This window comes from Panthera pardus, unplaced genomic scaffold, assembly GCF_024362965.1.
Source record: "Panthera pardus isolate Hobbes unplaced genomic scaffold, ASM2436296v1 HiC_scaffold_11, whole genome shotgun sequence".
NCBI classification, from domain to species: Eukaryota; Metazoa; Chordata; class Mammalia; order Carnivora; family Felidae; genus Panthera; species Panthera pardus.
The window spans coordinates 34,835,156-34,860,358 of NW_026526666.1; the positions used below are offsets into that span (position 1 = coordinate 34,835,156).

General features: G+C 42.7%; 1 protein-coding gene and 2 long non-coding RNA genes across 3 annotated transcripts in view; 2 read left to right on the top strand and 1 right to left on the bottom strand.

The window, feature by feature from the left end:
* The window catches only part of ZNHIT6 (zinc finger HIT-type containing 6), a 105,050-nt gene that overhangs the window by 62,576 nt on the left and 17,271 nt on the right, over positions 1 to 25,203 (top strand). The gene's annotated exons all lie outside the window — the stretch shown is intronic.
* LOC128774267 (uncharacterized) lies at positions 1,204 to 25,095 on the top strand. Its single transcript, XR_008418814.1, has 2 exons — positions 1,204 to 3,462; positions 23,296 to 25,095. It is a non-coding gene; the product is annotated as an uncharacterized LOC128774267 (long non-coding RNA).
* LOC109246207 (uncharacterized) lies at positions 11,422 to 21,597 on the bottom strand. The gene is made up of 3 exons (XR_002071259.2): positions 21,423 to 21,597; positions 20,836 to 21,043; positions 11,422 to 11,585 (listed from the first exon to the last, which is right to left on the bottom strand). It is a non-coding gene; the product is annotated as an uncharacterized LOC109246207 (long non-coding RNA).

The following is a 25,203-nucleotide window of genomic DNA, read 5'->3' on the forward strand; positions in this document are numbered from 1 at the left end:
GGGTTTGCATTATTGCAGGCTGAAAGAAATGACAGGTGAGCTAGTATACCTAGCTGTCCAGGAATTCCTACTGTCTAACTTTTTTTTTTTTTAATGTTTATTTATTTTTGAGAGAGACAGAGACAGAATGCGAGTGGGTTAGGGGCAGAGAAAGAGGGAGACACAGAATCGGAAGCAGGCTCCAGGCTCTGAGCTGTCAGCACAGAGCCCGATGCGGGGCTCGAACTCATGAACTGTGAGATGATGACCTGAGCCGAAGTCAGACACTCAACCGACTGAGCCACCCAGGCGCCCACTACTGTCTAACTGGAGTCCCAAGTCCATTCTGTAGTTTGGCACCATGTGGTGGCAGATGTCCACTCAGGCTAAAATGTCAATGAGACAGTTCTGAGTGAGTCCTGTATCTGACTTGTCCTTCTAGGATAACAGAATGAATCCAAAAATCTAGGTAGTCAGTGCCTGTTTCATCAACCTTATGTGAGATTAACCTGCCCTCTGCTTCCCCACTTCTGAAACAGCCTGAATTTCTTCCCCAGCTTCACCTTCCCTCTCCTATTCTTCACCAAGAGTTAAGAATTTGAGCCCACATGGCCACTTTTGAACAGGGGCTAGGTGGAGAATGGAAGTGGTCATGTTGATAGCATTGCTGATGGGATTTACTGTAAATCCATTTTACAGATGGAAAACCCAAGACTCAGAGGTTAAAGCTTATTCTTAGGTCAAATTGTTAAATGAGAAATGATAGAGCTTGGATATTTTCCTTCACTTGATTCCTCTCTGCACCTGGGATTATCTTTCTATTTAATTATTGCTGAAATTCTTCTAGTCTTAAAGGCCAAGTCTGTGGTTGATTATTGCATGAGAATATAAGCACAGTTTCTGTCATGAAGTAAGCCCTCAATAAAGACTGGGCATTGAGGGGCACCTGGGTGCTCAGTCAGTTAAGCTTGGGACTCTTCATTTCAGCTCAGGTCATGATCTCATAGTTTGTGAGTTTGAGCCCCAATTGGGCTCTGTGCAGGCAGTGTGGAGGCTGCTTGGGATTCTCCCTCTCCCTGTCCCTGTCCCTGTCCCTGTCCCTCTCCCTCTCCCTCTCCCTCTCCCTCTCCCTCTCTCCCTGTCCTGCTTGTGCTTTCTCTCTCTCTCTCTCTCTAAGTAAACATTTAAAAAAATACGTATAAAAAAAAAAGATTGGGCATTGAGATGAGGTAGGAGGAATAGGAAAGCACTCTAGGTTGAAAATTTTATAAAAATTTTTAATTTTTATAGATTGATCTCTTTCAATCTACAGCAAAAACCCTGACTGATAGGATAATAAATATTAAGAGCTAAAAACCTAGAATTTAGCATGAGCAAGGCACTATTGTAAACATAACTGTTAACATTGAATCCTCACAGTCCTGAAATAGGTACTGCTGTATTTCTTTGAATCTAAAATGCATTAATGGTAAGATGTACATTTTATGTAACTTGAAGAAAGGAAAAAAAAATGCTGCCAATTAAATTAATGACCTAATGCTTTTTAAAGAACTCAATTTAGAATGTTTATACTTACATAAAGAGCTCTTTTAGGCATTTGATTTCAACAAATCTAAGACTCCATCAATTTGTAAGACACACTATTTTGTATACCACCAAGAACGAAAAACACAGCTTAATTAATTGTGTGACACATCCTGACTTGAGATGGTGAAATATGAAACAATAGTGTAGAATTAATGTAATGTGGTATTGAGATAAATTTTTATATCATTCTGTGCTCATATAAAAAGATAAACATAAGTGAAATTAACTGGGTAAGGCATCCTGAAGCTTCACGACAATCAAGACAATGATTTATGAACCAAAATATTGAAAGGCTGCAGTTGTCCATTTGTGCCACCAGAAACAGCCACCAAGTCCACATTTGCACAGGCAGTGACAACTGCATCGTGACTGTGGCCTGGCCAAAAGCTATTTTAAGACTAAAGAGTTCAGAGATGTTAAAGTGTGGGCTCTAGAGTCAATTAGGTGCGTTACCATCATCCCCCTTTCGTATGATACGAGCAAGAAACAGATCCAAACACATTAGTCACATGAAGAGGAAATAGGTAAACAAGGATTCAAACTAGGGCCAGGTGGGCTTCAGAGGTCACATTCTTAACTTTTAGGCCACAATAGCCTCCATGGGCTCCGTCTGGGTGATCAGACTACTTTTAACATTTTTTGGAAAAGACAGTTTCTTTACAATTTGTGAAACTGCTTTTCTTGGAGGTTTTTCTCCTCAATGATGGACAGCAGGCTAAGTTTCTCCCCGTGTGTTTAATTCCTCTTGGGTATTTCATCCATGTTACTCACATATTTTGCTGGTTTGGGCATAAAAACTTCAGTCGTTTCAGTTTGTTTGAAACCAGCTGTTCATGCTAATGCCGGTTTCTTTCAGTGGATTCCAGGGTCTGGGTATCAAGTCTGTTCTACTGTCCATTATGAATTGTGAAGTGTACGCTACTCATTTGAGCGCTGCTCAAAGCAGTTGCAGCAGACCTCAGAGAACGTGGCTCCCCAGGACTACCTGGGTAAGGGGCCCACGAGGAAAGGATGTAAGGACGCAAAGGCAACTGTCAATGACTATCACATTGACTTTATGTCAGGTTGCAGGGGGAGCATGTGCTGGGCGTGCTGGTGACTCCCAGCTGAGAGCTGTTGAGGCTTGCCTCTGGACAGGATAGACTTGGGGAGTCAGGACAACCACAGAGGAAGTATAATTTCGGGACCTGTTGGGAATTGGCTTCAGAAGTGGAAATGGGATGGTTGGAGGAAATCTGTGAACAGACCAGAGCAGCAAATGAAAGGCCTTGTAAACAGGGCAATGTGCATTTTAATTGTTTTGTTTTGTTTTTTCGTGTTAACTCTTAATTCCATAGAACTAAAGCCACTTTCCATGCTCTCAACCATATAACCAAGGAGAGGCAAGTACATTAAACCATGTGATTTTTAAAAGGGAAATTTCTTACCTCCCGGAGGTAGATAACGCAGGGACTATCAAGTGGTGGTTTTGCTTTTTACTGCAGAAAAATGTCCCTTCTCCCAGGTTTCTGCTAAGCACTCTAAGTTATTTTTACTGTGAGAAGAGACTGTCATACCACCTCTTGGTATCATGATTTCTGTTGGCCCCTCAAACAGTCGATTCTAGGTTAAGCCCATATGGTATGAATCTGTGGTGAAGATGGTCTCCAAAGCCCAGTAACTTCTCATTTTTCCCAGAGCCCTGTGGTCCTGCTCCTGACTGCTGCTCTGTGTTCCTAAAGAAAAACAGTAGAGTCCAATCTCTGTTTTGAAGTTTCGGTGGTTGGTTGACCAGATGCTGTGATGCTGTGCTTCAGGGTCCCCGCCAACACAGAAGAGACAGCAACTTTTTCCATGTTCCTGACAGATTGGAAGGTGTTTTTTCACATTCTCTGCTTCAGATCTCTCCCTGGAAAGGTTGGTCGGTTGTGCAGCCAACATCTTTGGCCTCCGCAGCTACTGCAGCTTAGGAGCCTGTAAATAGTTCCTGCCACATTTGGACCCTCACAAACAAAACTTCTAAGCATTGGAAATGGAAAACTTGGGGTGGTGAGGAAAGCCAAGCGAGAGCGGGCATCCAGTCTTCCAGCTAATTAATTAATGGGACTCTGCAAGAAGGAAGCCACTGTTTGTGGCTGACCTGTGTATGGATAGTCGAAGGGAGAACAGGATCCAGATGTTCTTTTCTCACTTTCCTAAGTGGAAAGAGGAGCAGTTGTGAGGTTTGGTTTGTTTTTTTTTTTTTTCCCCTAAGCAATCAGATTCTCTTTTTCCTACCAAACTCAGGTGCCCCTTAGGAGTGAGAGGGCAAGCAAGTTCTTTCTTAGTTCCTTTCACAGATCAAAAAGTACTTGCTTTGAAATTCTATAATTGAGCCCACACAAAAGTACTTCATTATCATCTGTAATCTCCAGTAGTCCCATTTTGTCTTCCTCCAAAGAGCAGTAATGAATCTAGAAAGCTTAGGCTGAGTGATGGTACAAGTATGGATTATATTAAAAGGTATAGTGAAAATCTGTTGTTTGCTCCCCAACGTGCACCCCCCCACCTTCTTTCTGGTAACCATACCTTGAGTTCTTCTTGGAAACTACCAGCTCCCCTTTGTTCTCAGCCATCTGGTTTGGATGGGATTAAACCCAGCCCTAGCTCCTGGGTGGGTTTTCATCAGCCTGAAGAGATCAGAGTGCGATCGCATGTTTGGTTCCAACTGTGCAGGTGGCCTAAGCTGGTGCAGTCTGAGGGAGCTACAGAACAGGCCGGGCATGGACTCTCCCGAGCTGTAAAAATGTAAGGCTAAAAGTGGGTTAGCCTGTTCTGCTTCCGTAAGGAGAGCCAGCCTGAAGCCAAGCCATCTATCCCTGTGGAGTGGTCAGATGCATTAGCCAATACATTCCTTTTCTGTTTCCTTATTCAAGTATTTGTAAGTTGGGTTTTCTGTCAACTATATCAGAATTTGAAACTAGGAAATGAAGTGTGGCAAGTTATAGGCCCTTGATTATGGAATTGGCTGAATCAAGACAGGAGAGCCTCTATCCTAGGCTACAGTGTAAGGACTACATTGGTCCATAAAAGAAAAATAATCTTAACTTTCCCTTTAAAGATATTTTATAGCTGTTGCACACAGCACTTCTGTGACATCCCATTTGTAGAACTTGGCCATGTGGCCACACCTAGTTACAAGGAAATGGAAGAAAGTATTTACTCTGAGTGGCGATGTGACTAACTAAAAATTGTGGATCTTTTTACTAAGGAGGAGAATTAAATGGGTATTGAAGGACATTGGGTATTGAAGGGTATTGAAGTCTTTTCTGTAGTTGGCCATTGGCAACTCTTGGTGGGACTGTAATAGTTGTCTAATGTCTATTGGGACCCTCAGTCCATATGTCTTCCTGGGCTATAGCATTAAGGGACTTGAACAAAAAGTTCAGGCCGTAGGATGCACTGACTCTAGGTTGAAGCTTTGTAAATCTTACAAGAAAGAGATTTACTTTGAAACAAATGCCTCTGAAAATCAAGAAAGAATGAAATTCTTTGCTATAAGAAATCCTTTCTGCTTGTGATGGGCAGACCAAGTATATGGAGCTCAGTAGTTTGGATTCTTGACTAAATGGAAAAGCCAGATTCCTTCCTACAGTTCAGTTAGTTTGAGCAAAACAAGGAGGAAAAGTGCGATAAAGAAAGATTAGGATCTGGAATAAGTGTGATCTCCCAAGCCTCTTCTAGAATCCTCTTGTTAAAGCCTTCCACCCTATCCAAAGGGATAGCTATGCCTTTTGAAAAGATGCAGCTGGTGTGTTGCCTTCTGACAAAGGAACGTAACTGTTCCTCCCCTCTCCAGATCATTGCTTTGTATTGCCCCCAAACAGAGGCCAGTGTGGAAGCAGAAACCAATAATTACAGTCATCCCACACCTGTGCTGTAAATGAAACGCTATTAATCAACTAGATCTCTACTTTTATTAGAAACAGAACCAAAAGGGTATATCTAGATATAGATAGATATATAGATATAGATATAGATATAGATATATAGATATATAGATATATAGAGAGAGAAGTAAATTTATTATAAGGAATTGGCTCTTGTGATTATGGAGTCTGGCAATTCCATATCTGCAAGGTGAGACAGCAAGCTACAAACCCAGGAGAACTGATGTTTCTGTTCAAGTCTGAAGGAATGTTCCAGTTCAAAGGTGGTTAAGGAAGGGAAAATCTTAGAGGATTTTTGTTCCACTCTGGCCTTCATCTGTTTGGCTGAGACCCATCCACATTGGGAGAGCTATCTGCTTTACTCAGTCTTCTAATTTAAATGTTAATCTCATCCAAAAATAACCCTCACAGAAACATCTAGAATAATGTTTGCCCAAATATCTGGGCACTCATGGCCCAGTCAAGTTGACACATAAAATTAACCATCACAACCAAAAACACACAGATGGGAGCCAACTAAACCCATGAAGATTTGTATCAGAGAAATCCCCAATGACAAAATCAATTGCCCAATCCCTAAATCAGTCCTCAGAACCCCATCCCCCACCACACACACACTCCAGTGTTACACCAGCCAGCAGTGGCTGCTAAAGCTGTGTGGTCCTCTAAAGAGGTTCTCTTACAGAAATAATGGACAAGGGAGATCTTCTTGGAGAATGAAATTAAGGCAACCCTGACCTTCACTTCACTGCAAGATATAGGGAGTCTTTGCCATTTCTGTCCCAAAAGATTATAATATGTTATGAGGACTGATGGCCACTGGATGTTTTACATTCTCTGCTTTGCAATTTGGAATTTTTATTGGAGTTCTGTTTTCTCTCTTCTATTATATATAGGGTGTGGTTAGGCTTATTATTTACCCACAGATCACTGAACCATGAAGAGGTACTTAACATGATTTGTACATTGACATAAATATTGGACTTGGATCTAGCTTTAGTAACTGGATGAGATTTTATATTATCTCCCTTCGGGAAGGGAATGTGGCCTGTAGGTGTGGAAGCTGTGGGATGATGTTAGGTGGCCAGAGGTTGGACTGTCCAAAACTGCTTAGTCCTTCTACCCAATACCCCACATTTCCTTCAAGAGCTTCTTTTCCTCACTCTCAGCTGTATGGTTTGGCTGGGATTGATACTCCTCCCCATTCCACCCTCTCAGCCAAAGTAATTGGCTCAGGAATGGGCATGTCAGTCCATCTCAGGATGAGCCCCTGGATTTGTATTAGGAATGCTAGAACTCAATCTCTCTTCCTCACTGGGCTAACTTATGGCATGTGAGCTTTAGAACGGCTGTACCCATGGTCCACAAAGGGAGCCAGCCTGAGAATCAAGCTAGAAGCAGAACTGAAAAATGATCCTACTAACATTTACCTGTCATTTCTGCAGTCCTTCTGGAGTACTTTCCTCTCATTTGCAACTGCCACAGTAACAAAAGTTTCCCAAGTGATAGAATGTGAGGAAGTTCAAATGTGCTTGACATCTTTTTGAAACAGCTTGACATCTTTTCCAAACCACTCTCCCCTGTAGTCACCTCCAGTGTGTGATTGAAGTCTGCAGAACCACAGAATCTGGGGATCTGACACCCAAAAGGATTAGAGAGAGATCAATCCAAGGCCTTCCAAGATGCCTTAGGGGGTAAGCAAGGTGACTTTTAGTTGACTCATGAATATTTTTATTTTCATAAATATAATGATAATGTGAATCCTAGTAAAATATAAATAGCATTTTCACATCAAACTTGTGATTTCACAGGTTTTATGTAACGCTTTTACTGAAGGGGAAATTGAAGCTTTGAGAGATTAATGGCTTTTTTAGGGATTGCCCAGATGGTGAATGAAGGGTGAGAGATATTAAGTGTGGAATCTTATAATTGGGAGGGATCCTGGAGATCATGGAGTCGCTTACCCACCCTTGCCCACCTCCGATGTCTGAATTCCCTCCACACCATCTCTCACAAGTGGTCATTCAGCCTCTATTTGAATACCCCCATGGATGGGAAGCTTATCACCATTGGAGGCAGCACATTCCATTTTGGCAATTCTGAGAGAAAATTCTCCCTTATACTGAGCCACGATCAGCCCCTTGAAATTTCTTTCCATTTGGTTCCAATTCTTTCCCCTGAATCCACTCCTTATGTTCAAATGTTCAAGTCAGTTACTCTGCCCCCACTCCACTTCTCCCTCAACACACACACACACACACACACACACACACACACACTACACACACACTTCATGGAATGTGGTTTTGAATCACTCAATTATTTTCTCATCATTTTTGTTTTGATTTAACACTCAAATGTCTTTGTTGTTATTAAACCTGTGTGTCTAGAACATGACTTACTATGTATGCAGTGTAGACTACATCAGAGTTATCCCACCTTTGTCCTGGACCTTATGTTTCTATTAAGGCAGCCTGAGATTACCACATCCCATGGTTGGCCATTGAGTGACAGCATCCATCTTTTTTTTTTTTCTTAACCATCATTCTGTAGTCAACAGGCTGACTAACTGAACCTTACTTAGTTCACGACCTATAATTTATTCTTATACCTTTTCATTCCAGTCCATTGATGTTTTTATCTTGATTCTATCAGCAATTTATTAAAAAACAGAATACTAGAACATGAGGGCTTCCCTTGACACTTACCAAAAGCAGTTTCAGGATACATAAAAATGTAGCAAATGAATAGAATTATGAACTTATAAAACCTAATATCCAAGAGATTGATGTAGACTGTAAACATTAATGGATTTAACATAAATGAATGAATAACAAAGATTATTTAGATTATTCAACTTTTTAAATATAGTGGCCCAGCCTTGTCTACCTAATGTCCCTGCTGGTCAATATCAGAAGCAGGACATTGAGTTACACTAGTCAAAGGTCTCAACATGGAGTTTTTTCCTTGTTTCCTTTATTTCCCTGCTGCAGAAATAAACCTAGTTTTGGCCCTAGGAGCCAATCTAGTATACTGATTAAAGGAACTGGTTTGGGATTTCAAAAGAACTCATTTCAAACCCTGACTCTGTGTACTAGTTGTATATCCTCTCAGAAGCTATACAGCCTCTTTGAGCCTCAATTAACAAGGAAACAATATGGTACCCATCTCAGGCTTATCAGAACTATACAAAATAACACATATATAGCATCTGGCACATGATAAACATTCAGTACTGTGGCTATGGTTGTTTCTAAATCTGTTGATACACACAAAATAATTAGAAGAAATTGAAAATAAAAATTATTTTCTCCATGAAGAAAGGAGCTGTCCATCATGACCACGAATGCTTTGGTTTGGTCAGTTTCTGTCCTGAGGTACTTCAATCAGGATACTCTATTAGTTTGGTAAAGAAAATTCCTAACCTTCTTAGGGCTTCCTGTTTTGGGAGCGTTGAGAGGTTTGGGGAGCAGCTTTGATGAAGGAGCCAGCAGAAACCAGCTGGAGCTGTTTGCTTCACGGCGGGCTAAACATAGCTATCTGGAAGGCACAGGAGTGTCTCCTCCATTAGGAGGCCACTCTGAGTGTCCTCTCTAGAAGTATCAAAGTCCTTCTAGAGTTGCCATTCTAAGGGCCTTTGAGGGACTAAAGGACTTAGGAATGCAGAGACAGGATAGGAACAGTAGATGGGTTGTGTCTCCCCTAATGTGGGGGTTTTTTTGTTTGTTTTTTTCAACCTGCGATTTGCCATCCTACCTGAATGCAGTTTTGAATGTAAAGAAGTTGCTGGATGCATGTGTCTGGGCAGGCACAAGCTTCTAAGGATTGTGCTTTCAAACACTGATGGGGCTTACCAGAGTTGGGCGAGGGTGGCCTCATCTGATCTGAGGATTACTGTCAGGCAGGAGGGTTTTAAAAATTTAAATCCCAGTTTTTTAACATGCAGGAAAACACCTGGCTTCCTACCCTGTGAAATAGATGGCTTCAGTTGGCTTCCTTGTTTTGTTTTTTTTTTTAAGAGTTTTTAGATGTAGTGGGTTATTTTCCTTCATCAACAACAAAAGAGCAGTCAGTGCCTGCTTTCCATCTATTGGCCCCACTGTTAAGACTGGCAAAGGCTCCCAGATTTATACCTTCTCGTGACCCCCTGATTTACACCAACTCCCCCACTTGCTGCCATTCCTGTAGCATTCAGTGCTGCCTTCTTGAGACAAGGGTACTAACAGTTTTTTACTTGGAGGTTTTACAGTATTTAATTAGTCATTTATCTCTCGATATTCAAAGCTGGTGTGTGTGTGTGTGTGTGTGTGTGTGTGTGTGTGTGTGTTCACGCGCATGCACAGTTTTCCCTTTGCCACATTGTTGTGTTTCTTTCCATTTGCACAAGGTCACATTCAGAGCTCTTCCTCCCCAAAGGGGAGGTTGCACATTCGTCACTTAATCTTCCTCTCATTTCCTTCTGTTAGGATCACATAGCCCTTCCTGAGGTATTACCATTTTTCCATTTCTTCTTTGCTCCCTCCTTTTAATAACTCTGGGAGACAGGGAGGTACCTTGTAAAGTTAATTTCCTCTGAAGCTTTCAAAGCAAAGGCATCTCTCAGCCCAGACACCACCACCCCTCTCCACCCCTCAGCGACGACACACTCCCCTCCTCAAAGCCTTAGTCACCCTGGGTTGTGCCCGCCGCTCAGGACTGTCCGTGCCCCGGCTTCGTCTCTGGGGCACAGTGAATTGCTCTGTGTAGTGGCTCTTTGGTCTGGGCGTGGGGACCCTAGTGGGAAGAATCTCCCCATTTATTCGCTCTGTTCCCTCCCCTTTTTTACCTCTTCACTGTGCCTCTCCTTCCCCTTCACTGCTTTCTGCTTTTCTCTGGTACTTTCAGGACTCAGGGGCTGGCTGCCTGCCTGTCCCAGGGATGGCATTTCCTCTTCAAAGGTCTGTGGCCTCAGCCACCCAGCTCTACCAAGCACACAAGCCTTTGGAATTGCTGTGGCTTTGCTGCCTGCCTACTTGGAAGGCAAGGGCAGTTTTTTAAACACCCCTTTGGTTTCTTGGGGTGAAGCTTTCCTCAATCCTATTTTATTTATGTGAACATGATCTGTGGCTTTTTAATGTTTGCTTTTGAATGTTTGTGTTAATGGACTCAACTGAAAGCGTTTCCTCTTACCGGAGAGAGGGCCGGCACACAGCTGGGGGCCAGGCCGCTCAACTCAGGCGAAACCGTCCCAAGAGGAACAAGTTACCAGCCAAGGAAGTCTGGAGGCTCCAAGAGGAATTCACTGAGGCCTTCATGGGCAACAGCGGTCAGAGCTGGGATCATAGGCTAGGCCAACAAGGTTCAAGCAATTCCTTGGATTAACGAGGGCTAGACTGGAGACCCCTATATTTTTGTAAATGGCGTTTTTTAAATTGTGCATTTATTTACCACAACTGTGTGTGGTTTTCAAGATGATCTTTTGCCCATATTCCCAGCTTTCTGAGTCTCTTCTTGGTTGTATTAAGAACTCCAGGTTGATCCCTGAATCATCTGTCTATAGGTGACCTGTCATCTGAATGTGTAGCAGAATCCCAGCTCCGCCTAATGTGCTCCTGTGTATTTTTCTCTTCTTGTCTTGCTGGTACCTCAGACAGAAACAGAAACACAGACACAAAGGATCTGGTGGAATGCACAGTTTTTCCATATCCAGTGACTGGATAGCCCAGCCCTCACTGGAGTGAGGAAGGGAGGCAGGAGAGGGGTAACTGGGACCACACTGTGTGGAAGGAATTCAATCCTCAAATCTGCCCTGAGGACCAAAGAACAGAGTAGCAGGGCGGGGCCTAGTCAGGGCTGGGCTGTCCTCAAGGGTGGACCCCACCATCCCACCACCACCAACCCATAGCCTGTATAGCCTTGGGTCCGTTGGCCCTGGAAATCTGTAAGCCCTTGAACCAAAGGTGGGCTACTTACCTGGACAATCCGTGTGAGGATATGGCATGATGAGGAACACTTCTCTCTCCAAACAAGCTGGAACTGAGCTGAGCCAAATGGCAGATCTACCAGGAGTGTTGCCTAAGTTATTAATCTCCTCAAATGAAGGAGGTGGCTGTTGTCACACAGTAGAATAAACTGCAACAGAAAAGAATTGATGTGGTCCTCCATAGGACGCAGAAGTGACAACTGAATCAGCATACTCCAGGGTTTCTTTATTTAAACTATGAGTTCAATGTTGGTGACCCTCTCTGTTTAATTTACCCTCTCTCCTTGGGCAGCGTCTTCTAACTCCCTGACTTAATGCCCACCAGTAACTCCATATTCTGAATCTACTGAGCTGCAAACCAGACAGCTAACTTGCCATGGAATCACACATGTCCTCAGTGTGACCCACAGCTAATTTGTCCTTTTCTCCACCTGCCTTCAGCCACCTCCTCCTGGGTTATCCATTGTCATCATCAGTCATCCAGTTGCTCATACCAGAAATACAAGAGTTATCTTTGTCTCTTTCCTTTCTTAGAACCCTTCAATCACCTAATCCTGTTCATTCTACCTCCTAAATATCTCTTTACTTATTCTGTCCATATCTCTTTATCTCTTTGGCCACCAAACTAGTCCAGGCTATTGCTTTTTCTTATCTAGCTGCTTCCTTGGTCCTCTGTCTGTTGTCTTGACTTCTGGTCTTAACACTTGCAGCCCGCTCTCTCTACATACCATTTAGAACGGTGTGTCTAAAATGTAATCTGATGTTTCTTGCCTGCCCAAAACCTTTGAGTAACTTTCTGTTGCTTTTCAGATAAAGCCCAGAGTCCACGTTCCAACCTTGCTTACTCTTTCCCTCATCGGTTACCAGGACAGAGACTGTGTCTTTCCATTTCATTACTGTTCCCTCAGCACGTAGAACAATGTCTAACAAAAGGTTGCTCTCTGTAAATAGTGATTGCTGGATGAATAAATGAATAAACAGAATTTGTATATATTTAAGGATAACCCAGGGAGAAGGGAGAATGATAGATCAATATTAAAACCTCTCAGGATAATTGTTCTTATTCTAAGACTTAAATATTTTAATCCCAGGGCTGGAAAAAGGGAAAGTTCTTGAACAAGCATTGCACAAAGTATGAGGAATAGGATGGTCTCCTTTATTCTGCTCCAAGGGCTCCCCTTTTGGATGTGAGGAGCATACTGTCTGTCAGATTATCTGTAGTGACCGTGGGGACTGGGCAGATTTACAAGGTGAAGGGAAGAAACAGCAATTGTAAAGTTTAGTGTAGGGGATAGTTTTGTTTGGTTTTCAGCTGACTAGCATCCATTTCGCTTCCTTACAGTACTCCAGTTTCTTTTGAAGAAGGATCTCTTTCCTGTTAGATTCAGTCTGTTGGGACTATAATGAAGAGGCTTTCCTCCCTTGAGGCCCAAGTCAAGCCAATAAGATCCTTTCTCCCTAGAATTAGTCTCTTGAGCACAGAGATCAAGAAATTTGAAACATTGGCTGTATGGAGGTGACCTCCCAGCCATACCATGCTACCTACGAAACCACTATGATATTCCTGGGGCCCAGTCGTCCATTAATTAGCTCAGTGGTGGGCTCCCAGTAGTCGTCTAATAAATTTTTTTTTCCATAACTTGAACAGAGTTGTTTCTGTTACATGTAACAGTGTGATAATGGTGGTACAAGGGAACATTATCAGAATACAGTTCTGACATTTTTTAATGCTTTTGGCCAAAGCCATTACATGAATCCCAGAATAAACATCTGGTCCAGTTTGACCTTGGGAGTTTAATTATGACCGACTTTCCTAACATGGAAACGTGGAACATTCATATGTGGATCTTTACAGGGATCAGTAGCTCAAAATATCACTGTTTTGATTGGTTATCTCTATCTAAAAAAAAATAAACCAAAAACCACACCTTCAACTTTGTCTTTTATTATAGCCATAGTAAAAGGAAAGACTAAAAATGATGATCAGCCTCACTACTGACCAAACACAAATCAAAATACGTATCAAGCTCTTGTTAATCAGTTCTGCCAAAATTTAAAAAACTGGCAATATCCATTGTTGATGAGAATGTGAACAAAGGGCACTCTTTCATAGTTGCTGGAAGCACAGATTGGTCTATCTTTCTGGAAGATAATTTGGTATTGCCTATCAAAATTTAACACGTACATATCCTTGACCCAGCAGTTCTCCTCTTAGAAAAAAAAAAAAAAAAGCTAAAGTATACAAGTATAAGAATGTTTACTATGACATTAATGTGTACTATCAAAATATTAGAAACAATCTAAATGTTCCTTAATTGGCTGAATATATGATGGTGTATTTTTACTAGGATTTCATGATGCATTCAGAAGCCATTATACAAAGAATGTGGTAGGTAGGTATGTAATAGAAGGAGAACCCAAATATTTTAGTGATTGCAAAAAACAAGTTAACAGAATAATGTGAATTTAAAAATGCTTTTAAAAAACATAAAGCTATACATAGACTTTATGAGTATATGTATATATATATGTAAATATGTCTGAATGTGCATAGAAAAGATCCAAAAGTGTCCATACTGAACAGTTACTGGCAGTTACGCTTGGTGAACTGGGGGAGAGAAGCAATGGAATAGGAGGGAAAGAAAGGGAAGTTTGATTTTATATTTTACATCTTTGGGGTTACTTGAATGTTCATTGCCTTTGCATTACTTTTATAACTTAAAAAAGTTGGATAACTTTGGCAATTTAAAAGAACAAAAAATGAATAAAAGCTACTAAAATGTAAAAAAAAATAATAATAATCAGAAACCAAGCAAAGTAACCTTTCCAGAGATTTTGACCCACTTGTCTAGACAAGAGTGTGGTCGATCCTAGTAGGTAGAAGCTGAGGGACCAACCATACCCAGGATACAGCCAAGTTTCTGTAAGAGAACCACCCAGGCAGGCCAGAGGAGCTCCTGGCCTTACCCTGGGCTGGGTGGAAATCAACCCCTACAGGAATTGGAATTGCGCATTTGATTGTTTTTATTGGCTGCCCTTCTTGCCTTGAATACCTCCTTCTTTTGTTCGTGAACGTTTAATTTGTCATCTTGTTTATGGCTGAAGCAAGATTCCTGTCTATCTAATGAACTTAATGATTCTGACGTGAGTGTCTAACAGACAGTAATTAGAACCTCTTTGGCTCACTGAGATGTCATAATACCACCAGGTGCCTGCTTTTCATGCTGCCTTGTTTGGGCAGAAAGTTTATTTATTTGTATTGTACTTTATTCCAAAACACATTGTATGTGAAATACACTATTTTTTTTTAATCAGAAAATGGGGAATGAAAGAAAAATAAGGATATAGAATCAAGACTGAGCCAGGAGTGAGGCTGCCACACAAGCTACATGCTACCTAATGATTTAGGTACTTAATAAGTAAGGGTGGGGTGCAGATTTGGTTCTGAGTTTCCTAGTGGCCAATGCAAAGTGATCCTAATGGCCAGTGCACATGATCCGGTACAGAATTAAAGTAATAGTCTTGGTTTTCCTGAGCAATGAAAAAAGACAAATTTCTCAGTGAGTATAGATATATACATATACATACATAGTGAGGAGGTTGGCTGAGAAAAAAAGTATAGTCTATAGTCTCGTGAACTTCAAAGCTGCATCCTGACTAATGTCCATCAGCTTAAGTCCTCTTCCAAGGCTGCAGTAGTTTCCTTCTTTCAAGTGGAACCTTGAGTCACTTTGACCCCTTGAATTCTTGTCCCTCCTTTCCAGAGGGATGCTTGTCCCTTCCCCCAAAACCGTAAGCCTGGGGAAGAATACTACTTTGTTCAAGTTATTCTTGATTATTTTGGAACTTCCTAAAGCTCCTGTCATGTGGTTCCAAGTTGAACCATAGTCACTTTGGACATGGTTTTGTTTCCACAATGATGTGTGTCAGCAACCACAGAGTGAGCTTCTTGTATTTTTGTATCAATATGATACCCTTTGTTTATTTGTTCCTCAGAGGTTTCACTTTCGCTTATGTAATGGGCTATGGCATTTTTCAGTCATTACCTCATGCTGGGATCTCCTTTTTCTTTGTACCTCCTGATGCGTCATAGTCTTGACTCTACTCCCTTGGATCTCTTAGATACAATGCTCTGAGCTAGTGGGTGGGAGTGGGTGGGAGCCAGATTATATGATGACTTTTCCACCCTTCCCTCTCACAAGAGCTGCCTGGGTTTGTCACCGAGCCTTTTCTGTACTCAGTCTTTTGGCATCTTTCAGAAAGCATACTGGCTTAAAACTGTAGCCCCTACCAAAAGCAGTTGGTTTAGGTGGGCCTGGAACACTCCAAGCTCTACTTCTGGGTTGGGCACTGGGCAGGCACATTCCCCTGAACTCTGGAGCTACAATGACTATTCCCACAGAGTCTGTAGCTGGAAGTGGTCAGTCTCCAGTGCGTACCCCTGTCCAAACCTATGTTATAGGAAGATCTTGAAGGAAACCTATGTCTCAAAATTCAACCAGTCCTTTGCTTGGGGCTCATTTTCCTGAACTCCTCCATATTCTCATACACAGCTGTCTACTTAGAGGTGTAATAGGTATCTCAAGCTTAATATGCCCCAAACAGAACTCCTGCTTCGTGTTCCCACCTCACCCCCACCCAAGTGTTACTCTTCTACTCTTCTCCATCTTGGAAAATGGCACCACTCTTCACCTAGTTGCTCAATCCAAAAATAGGAATCCTGCCTGATTCTTCCTTTTCTTTCCTTCATCTTTAACATCACTTCAAATACAGTGTTTCTACTTCCAAAAAATAGCTAAATCCAACCACTTTTCTCCATACACACAGCCATCATCCTGGTCCAAGTTTCTGTCATCTTTTGCCTGGACAACTGAAATCACTAACTAGGCTCCTTGCTTCCATTCTTGCCCCCACTACACTCCATTCCCACACCACACAGTAGCCAAGGTGACAGACAACACTGCTCCTACACTTAAAACCTTCCAGTGTCTTCCTGCTGCTCTCAGGAAAAAAAAGGAAAAAATCCCATTCTCCTGCCCTCCTCTCAGATTACATCTCATACCATTCTCCATGTTACTCACTGATCCCGACACACTGGCTTCTTTCTCTTCCTTGAAAATGCCACATTATTCCTCACTCAGAGCCTTTGCACTTGCTATATACTTTGTTTAGGATGTGTTCTTTCACTTGACTTATCATTGAGGCCTCGCTTCTTCAATGAAATCCAATCTCAAAATATTTATTAAATAGATTATATTTACTTCCTTCATCTCACTTCTTATAATCAAAAAGTATTTTAAGTATTAATTTGTTTACTTATTTATTATTTGTCTTCTTCATCCAGAATGCAAGGTCAATAAAGACAAGAATTTTGTCTATTTTGTTCACAACTGTATCTCTGGTGAATTTTTTAAATAAAAACTGACATGTGTCTGTTCAACTTAACAAACATGTATTGGGCATGTACTAGATACCAGACACTTGCCAGATGCCTTAGATTCAATGATTAAACAAGCCTACTTCTTTTCTTTAATTCTGGAAATATTTTAGCTATTTTCTCTAAATACTGCCTTTCTCAGATTCTATTTTTTTTTTTATTCCTGACCTCTTTAACATCTCATTTCCCATTTCTTTGCCTTCTCTTTTTTTGCTGTAGCCTGAGTAATGTCTTTAGATTTATCTTCTAGTTCTCTAATTCTCTCTCTATCGGTGTCTATTCTACTTGTACTCATTTACTGTTTCTAATTTTAATAATTACATTTTATTTTCAGAAGTATCTAGTGTTTTTCGCAATTCTGCCTGGCTTTTTTGTTTTTATTTTTTTAATGTTTATTTATTTTGAGAGAGAGAGCACAAGCAGGGGAGGGGCAGAGAGAGGGGGAGAGAGAGAATCCCAAGCAGGCTCTGTGCTGTCAGTGCAGAACGCAACATGAGGCTCAATCCCATGAACCATGAGAGCATGACCTGAGCCAAAATCAAGAGTCAGACACTTAACCGACTGAGTCATCCAGGCGCCCCTGGTCTTTAAAGAAAATTTTTTTTAATGTTTATTTTCTTTCTGAGGGAGAGAGAGACAGAGCACAAGCAGGGGAGGGGCAGAGAGAGGGAGATACAGAATCCGAAACAGGCTCTAGGCCCTGAGCTGTCAGCACAGAGTCCGATGCGGGGCTCGAACTCACAAACCGTGAGATCATGACCTGAGCCGAAGTCAGACACCCAACTGAGCCACCCAGTCGCCCCACCCCTGGTCTTTTTAGATTGTGTTTATTCTTTTTTTGTTTCCCCTTTCTATTGCTTTAAACAGTTTAATCAATTTATATTTGGTATATGATAACTGTTATATAATGTCTAATTCTGTTCATTGTGATTTCTACTGGCTTTCACTCATGGTAGCCTGCGTCTTAGTGTGGTTTCTCATTTTAATTGTAATGTCATGTTCAGTAGGGCTTTATCTGTTAGACTCCTGTGAAATCTTTGGAACTATCCCTCCACAGAAGATCTGCTTGTGCCAGTTACCCTGGTATGCTACAAACCTGGGGATAATTTAAACTAATTTTATAGCTGAAGTCTCCCAGACCATGGAGATAGTCTAAATTCATATCCTCCACTTGTGTGAAGGAAAGACTGTGTTTTAAAATCTTACAAGTTCAGGGCACCTGGGTGGCTCAGTCAGTTGAGCGTCCAACTTCGGCTCAGGTCATGATCTCACTACTTGTGGGTTCAAGCCCTGTGTCGGGCTCTGTGCTGACAGCTCAAAGCCTGGAGCCTGCTTCGGATTCTGTGTCCCACTCTCTCTCTGCCACTCCCTCGCTCATGCTCTGTCTCTGTCTCTCTCTGTCAAGAATAAATAAAACATTTTAAAAAATTTAAGGATTGTTTTAAAAAAATAAAATAAAATCTTACGAGTCCAGGCCAAGACAGATGAAGTTTCTCATTTTTCATTGTAGATAGGCAGGCTTTTTTTCTCATCTATCCTTTTATTTCATATCTATCCCTTTGTGAGTCTCACTTGTATGCAGAATTCTCTATTCCAACACTCCCTCTTTTGAGAACACTAACTTTGGTCTCCTGGCTCCCATAAAGCCCCCAAAACCAAGCCTTAAAGTCACTTGGATAGATAGACTTTCCAAAGCAGCAAAGATCCAGTGGCAGTTGACCACTTTGAATCCCAGTCGTGTTGTGTGTGTGTGTTGTGTGTGTGTGTGTGTGTGTGTGTGTGTGTGGTGTGTTGTGAGGACCTCCCTAATTTGCATGAGAGTTTGTACATCTAAAAGTATATTTGTTATGTTTTATCTACGATATCCAGATGTTCTGTCTTATAGCTAGAAACACAATACTCTGCCTTCTATGAACTGTGATATAGTTCTGGGAGACAGAAACATCCATTCATCCAACCATCAACATTTTTATTGGTTTTTCTGTGCCAGACACTAATAACCAGGTACACATAAAAATATGCTGAGAGGCATGCCCACAGTGATATGAGGATATAGAGGTAAGAGAGACCAATTCTAATGGGGGTTCTGGAAAGTCTGCAGATAAAAACGTGTTGGAGCTGGATAATAATAATACCTAACTTTTATCACAGGCTTTCTCTGGACCAGGCACTGTAGCAAGTACTTAAATGTATGGTCACATTATCCTTACAAGAAATCATCAAATACGTGCTATTCTTAGCATCTCGATTTTACAACTGAAGCATAAAGATTTTGAGTCATGTCCCCAGTAATTGGCAGTGCCTGGATATGAATTCAAGCAGTTTGAGTCCTGATCCAGGGCTTTTAGCTACTATGCTATATTGTGCTTGAACAGACAGGATTTGGGGGAGGGCGTTCCATCCATACACTGAAGAAAATAATGCCTATATCATATACCATTGTGAGGATTATTTGAGATACTGTAAGGAAAACCACATGGTAAGCACTCTGCAAATGCCTACTTAGTTTTCTCTTTAACTTTGTACCATCAACTTGTCATAAATTCCTTTAGGGAAAGGGCAATACTATACACATGAAGATAGCTTCACCCCCACAGAACCTAGTATTGATTAGTGATTAATCCCTTTACTGATTTATTAATTGAACTAATGTATTACTTTGATAGTAGCTTCAGTACTTAGAATTGAATTGCCATACTGTTCTCAAAGCACTTTTATATCTATCAGCTCAATTTATCAGCACGTCAATTCTTGGAGTTAAGGCAGATATCTGGCTTAGGTGATAAATGTGAGCTTTTCTGAGATGGGAGTAGCTTACTCTTGGGAGAAGAGTAAGTATGAACTATGTGCAACTGGATGAGAAAGAACCAGAAAAGACTCTGACTGTGAGGCTCTAGGCAGCCTCAGGAAGGAGGTACTGGCAGAAGGCCAGGCTTCAAATGATCTCTCTGGTTCTAATCCTGTCATCAGCCATCTGTGAGAGCCCAGATGTGAGGTATGCCCTCTCTTGGAATCTTAGCTGCCTCACAATTCAGCCACTTGAATGCTTGAAGTGGTCTTGCCCATCACACGTTATCGTCGGTGTTCCTCTTTAGACTGAGCTCTGTAAGAGCAGAGAGTCCTCAATCGCTGGTTATAAAATCCAGCATCTAGAACATATCTGACACAGAAGGTGATCAAATATCTAGTATATAAATGATGTATGAGTTATTTGGATAAAAAGGAAAGAAGAGAGGAGAAACGAGGTCAATGTCATAGATTCAGATCTAGGGAGTGGAGAGAGGAAGCAAGCAGGAAACAATGAGAAGGCTGAGCCAGAGAGATGGTCCTGCCAGAATGGGGCACTCAGTGAGCTAAGTACAGTCAAGTCTGATTATGAAGCACTTTAAGAGCAGGGGGCTTCCCCAGTGGCTTTAATCACAGCCTGTCCTTTCCTTTTGTTTAGCCCAACCTTATTTTAAAGGGAGCACAAACATAAAATGTAGCACTGGCCTTTCCCAAAGGAACACAAATTCCAGATAGCTGAGCAAGCTGAATTAGTGGAATGTCTACCAGTGAGATTTTATACTGGTGAGGAATTGTAGAGCACTTTGTGAACATGGCCCAAATCAGCTTTCATCTGCAAAATAAGCCTCCATTCCTCTGGGGTTGCCTTTCTGTCTCTCTTCAAAGTCCTAGGTCAACGTTCACCCTCTACACTGGCTTGAACATCTATATGCATTTCTAGCTTCACCTATAGGGGCAGTTTGCCCCTCCTCTTCACCCTGTTACTTCCCTTTCCTTCTCCTTTGCTCAGGGTCTACTTCAGCAAACCCTCCACATACCAGAAAAGCCACAGGCCACCAGGAAATAGTCTGTTCTTTTGTCTGGAATATTACAATACAGGGCTAGATTTGGCCCAAGGAATGGCGTGATTAGATCAGCAAGTCAACCCGAAAATTATAGAAACAGGATGTGCTTACCCCCCATTACAAAGGGATGCTGTGGTTCTTTCCACTTGGTCGGATGACCCACATTAAAGCTTTCAGATCCTGGGTGCAGGTAGAGTCTTTGGAACCGACAAGGATGGGGATCTGAGTGCACATCCCAGCGGGGAACCAGCTACCAGCTATAGTTCATCTCACGTCTGTAGTTCATCTCAGCGTCTCCTCACCCAGCTATGAAGATGACCTAATTGTGTACAGACAACAGCAATTGTACAGGGAAAATAATACAGTAATGCAAATATTCAAACCAAATTGGAAAAGCAAAGCAAGAAGGAGCCAGAAAACATTAGATCATTCAAATTGCAACCTGGCCAAGACAGCATCTGGGCGTGCACCCTCTGTCCAGCTTTTGTTCACATCCCATCCCTAATGCTTCTTTGCATTTATAGAATAATAGCTCGGTATTTGCACAAAACCCTTTGTGTGACTACATTCTAAAGAACAAAGTTCTCACAGTGTGCCTTCAGAAGGGTCAGAGTATTCCCCAGTGGAATGCTTTAATAGGCTTCCAGGTCAGAAAGGGCCTTTCTCTCTCTGGAAGGAGGGGTGGGGGAGTGATGTACCTTTGGCCAGCATATATGTTTTAATTGTGTGACCAGGGCAGCCTGTGCTCATTTTCCTTCCTCACTGGGTCATTTCCACCTTAGTTCTGAAAACAAAAAACAATTGATTAAAAAAAGAGCCTTCCTGACTGGAACCTTGGATCCTCTCTTTGGATTTGGACAAGAAGCAGGGATGTTCCCACTCTCCCCACACACTCCCGCTCCCTCTCCTCTCAACCCTCATCCACCCGCCTCCCACCCTTTTCCTATCGTAAACCTGGTTCAAGTTCTGCCTGAGAGTCTGAGGCATAACCTGGTCTCTCCTGGTGCACTTATTTGGGTATCTCCGGTGAGTGGTCCCCACCCCTTCTACGAGGAAGTCACTCCTGCACAGGCTCTGGAGTCTGAAGCCCTGGGCAGAATCTGGCTCTGCCACTGCAGGATCTTGGACAGGACAGACTACCTCTGAAAGCTTTGGATGTCTCATGGGTTAGAGCAGAATAATACTACCTGCCCCCTGGGTTTGTGAGGATGAAATATCATAAAGAGCTTCTCAGAGCTCCCAGCACCTACCAAGTATTCCAGAAGTGACAGGTGTTCTTGTTATCCCCACTTGGCTGTCCCTCAACCTCCTACCCACCGCCTTAGTAGACCATCAGGTACCTCAGCACGAGTCCAGTGAGGAAGCAGCCAAGGAACATTTCTTCAGGTTTTAGCACCGGTCATAACAAGCTTCTCTGGTTCCTGAATATGCAACCCGGAAAATGGCATTTACCTGGTGCATTCCTTCCCCCTTCAGCTAGTGAGTGCTGGACCTCCTATAGGAACAGGAGCAAATCAGGGCACAACCCCACCTGACTAGTTGCTTGAGATGTCTCCCTCTCTGTGGCGTCTGCATTTGTCAGGACCTAGAAAGCCTTAAAAAAAAAAAAAAAAAAAAAAAAAAAAAAAAAAGCCAGGGCTCTGGGGAGAAGAGAGAATCCGAAGGGAAAGCAGGGACGGCAGACAGACCGCCTTTACCTGAATCACTCCAGTGGATGCCTCCAAACCCAGCGGGTCCCCTGGAGGCGCAACCGGGGCGGAGTAACCACACAGGTCACCACAGGCACATGGGTTCCCCAGCACCCTGGCAGCCAGGCGCCACGCGAGGTAGAGTAAAAGGAAACACAAGTCCTGGGTTCAAATCCCTCCGCTCTCCTTTTCCAGCCAGTCACTTAGGGCAAGTTGCTGTCTTCTGGGAGGGTGGAGGCTTTCGTTTGTAAAATGGGGCGAATTTCACCTGCCGAAGGAGGCTCGGGCGGGCGGAGGATGGAATGGAACGCACCGCCCTGGGAGTGCGGAGGGAGCGCGCGGGGATGGCAGGGCTGGCCGCCCACCTCTCGTCCCCTGGCCCCGGAGGGCAGAAACCGCCCCCTCCCCACAGTCACACGCTGTCCTGTGGGGAGCGTCGCGGGGACACGACCTGGCCTGGTCGCCAGAGCCACTCTGGATTCCGCAAGGGTCCCCGCGTGGGTCAAGGGGCAGCAGCGGGAGATTCTGGACGGGGACTGGCGCTCACGCATTGGGCAGTGGCCATTGTCCCGCAGGAGGCCCGCGCCCAGGGCACAAGGATCACTGAATGGGGCCCCTTCTTAGTCACAAGTGTTGCAACTCAGTTTGTGTTCTAAGAGCATTACAGAGGAAAGAGAAGAAAAGATTTAAAGGAAAGAACCGTGTGTAGGTTTGTATTTGTTACCGTGGGATTCGGTTCAACTGTGTACTGGTGAAGGGTTTTTTTTTTTGCTTTGTTTTGGGGGTTATTTCGTTTTTTGCTTTTTTTTTTTTTTTTTTTTTTAAATAACTTTTCAAGCTGTGTACTGCAGTGGATAAAGATTACACCATGTTTGTGTTGCAGTGTTGCTATGGAAGAGCATATGGTTTTATTTGGTGGAAATGTGCAGAGAAATTGAAGGAAGTCATACGCATGCAGGGCAAATACTGGAATTAAGGAGGGCTCCTGACGATAACTGGGATACTGGTCCACCTGCTTGGGTGGTAACCCGGGAAGCAAGGGAAAGAGTCAGGCAGCCAGAAGTTTAATCCGATCTGCCACTTGCTTGCCAGGTGACTTTGGGCAAGTTACTGGGCCCTGACTGACCTTTTTTTCTTCCCTGTTTCTGAAACAGAGAACATTACCCTTACTGTGCATTGCTCTTGCTGAGAGACAACAAGGTAACAGGTCATGAGCACCATAGTAACTGCTCAGTAAATGGTAGCCACCGTTAGGGAGTGGTGAGGCACTCGCATTTATGCCCCAAGGATATGGGTTCAGTCATCAAGCTATCTTTTGGCGTTTGAAGTTTGGAGCGCTTTGGGGAAGCCAGGGGTGTTCCGTGCTGGCCAAACTTGGTTTTGTGTACATTTGTCATCAGACTGGACAATTGCTGAAAAGTGTATACCTCAGCTGTCAAGGGAATTAAAAGGTCACCCCCTGCAAGCAGTAAGGTCTTCCTGAGTCTCAGCAAGTTGACGACACTGTCATGTGGAACAGTGCAGCCCTCTCAACATGTAGTTTTGAACCCCACCCCCCACCTTTATGTTGTCAGCGCTGGTCAGCATAGGCCTCAGCACCTCTGAGAGAACAGAAGACTCGTCTCCCAAGTGCTCACACCTGCTGCCTACCCTGAATGAACCCTTTGGGAGGGAGGATGATTATAATTGTAATGTTTTAAAATCTTCCTTGAAATATTCAGGTTTAATTCATGTAGATCAAAATCTGCCAGGAAAATGCTCCACATACACTTTGCATATGCATTCTGGAAGATTCACAGACCTGCTGAAAGGCTGCCTGCCACACCATACCCCCAGCCCCTTTCTCGAGTACACGCACTAGAGGTTGGCAGAAGACGCTGAGAACCTGCGCGAACCTTTATCAAGTTACTGGATCTAACTGGGCCTCTTGTTTTCTGATCTCGAAAAAGAAGATACTGGATTAGGTGATTGCCAAAGTCCTTCTAGACTTAACTGGCTATGACAGTATATCATTCATGCGTCTTGAATAGAATACAAGAGGTTTCTTTCAGCATTCTAGACTGTTGATGTTCTAACCTACGTTAGGAAACGATGAGAAAAAAGTCTGTATCCTCCCTCAACCTGAGTGTTCTAGTTTCTCTCAGCTCCTCGAAGGGCCTTCAAAAAGAAGCATCTAAAATACAGTGACTCACCCATGCTTTTCATGGGCATGGGGCCTTGCCCCAAGCCGGGGACTCCACAGTTGGGCAAACTGTTCCTCACCCTGTTAGGACATGCGTAGGGCTGATTGAATGGACTTTTGTCTTTGCCTCTTTCTTAACACCTTCATTATGACTGAAGTCACTTTTTTAAAAACAAATAAATGGTGGAAAAGGGAAGGGGGACCTAACCAATTTTGTTTTTAAACTACACACCATAAAACTGTGTCATCATTCTGTGTATAATTCAATTGAAGTGTTTTTTTCTAACAAAATTAAGGGACATATGTTCACTCATTCAGTGTACATAATAGAATGGTCAAGGTGTGTGTTTAGACAGGAAATGTGTAAATCTCGTTTTATATATGTATTATTGCTAGAATCCTAAACGTGAAAAAAGTGTCTGGCACAAATGGGTACTGTACCAATCACCTCATTAGTGCAATAAATATCGCCTCTCACATTAAAGACATTAGCAAGTTTAACTGGCTAATGATGTTCACTGTGTGTCTAATGGTAGGATTACTAATGGATCTCAAAGCTCATACCTTTTCCCCTTCTTTCTGACCCCCAACTATTTTGGTCTTGGGTTA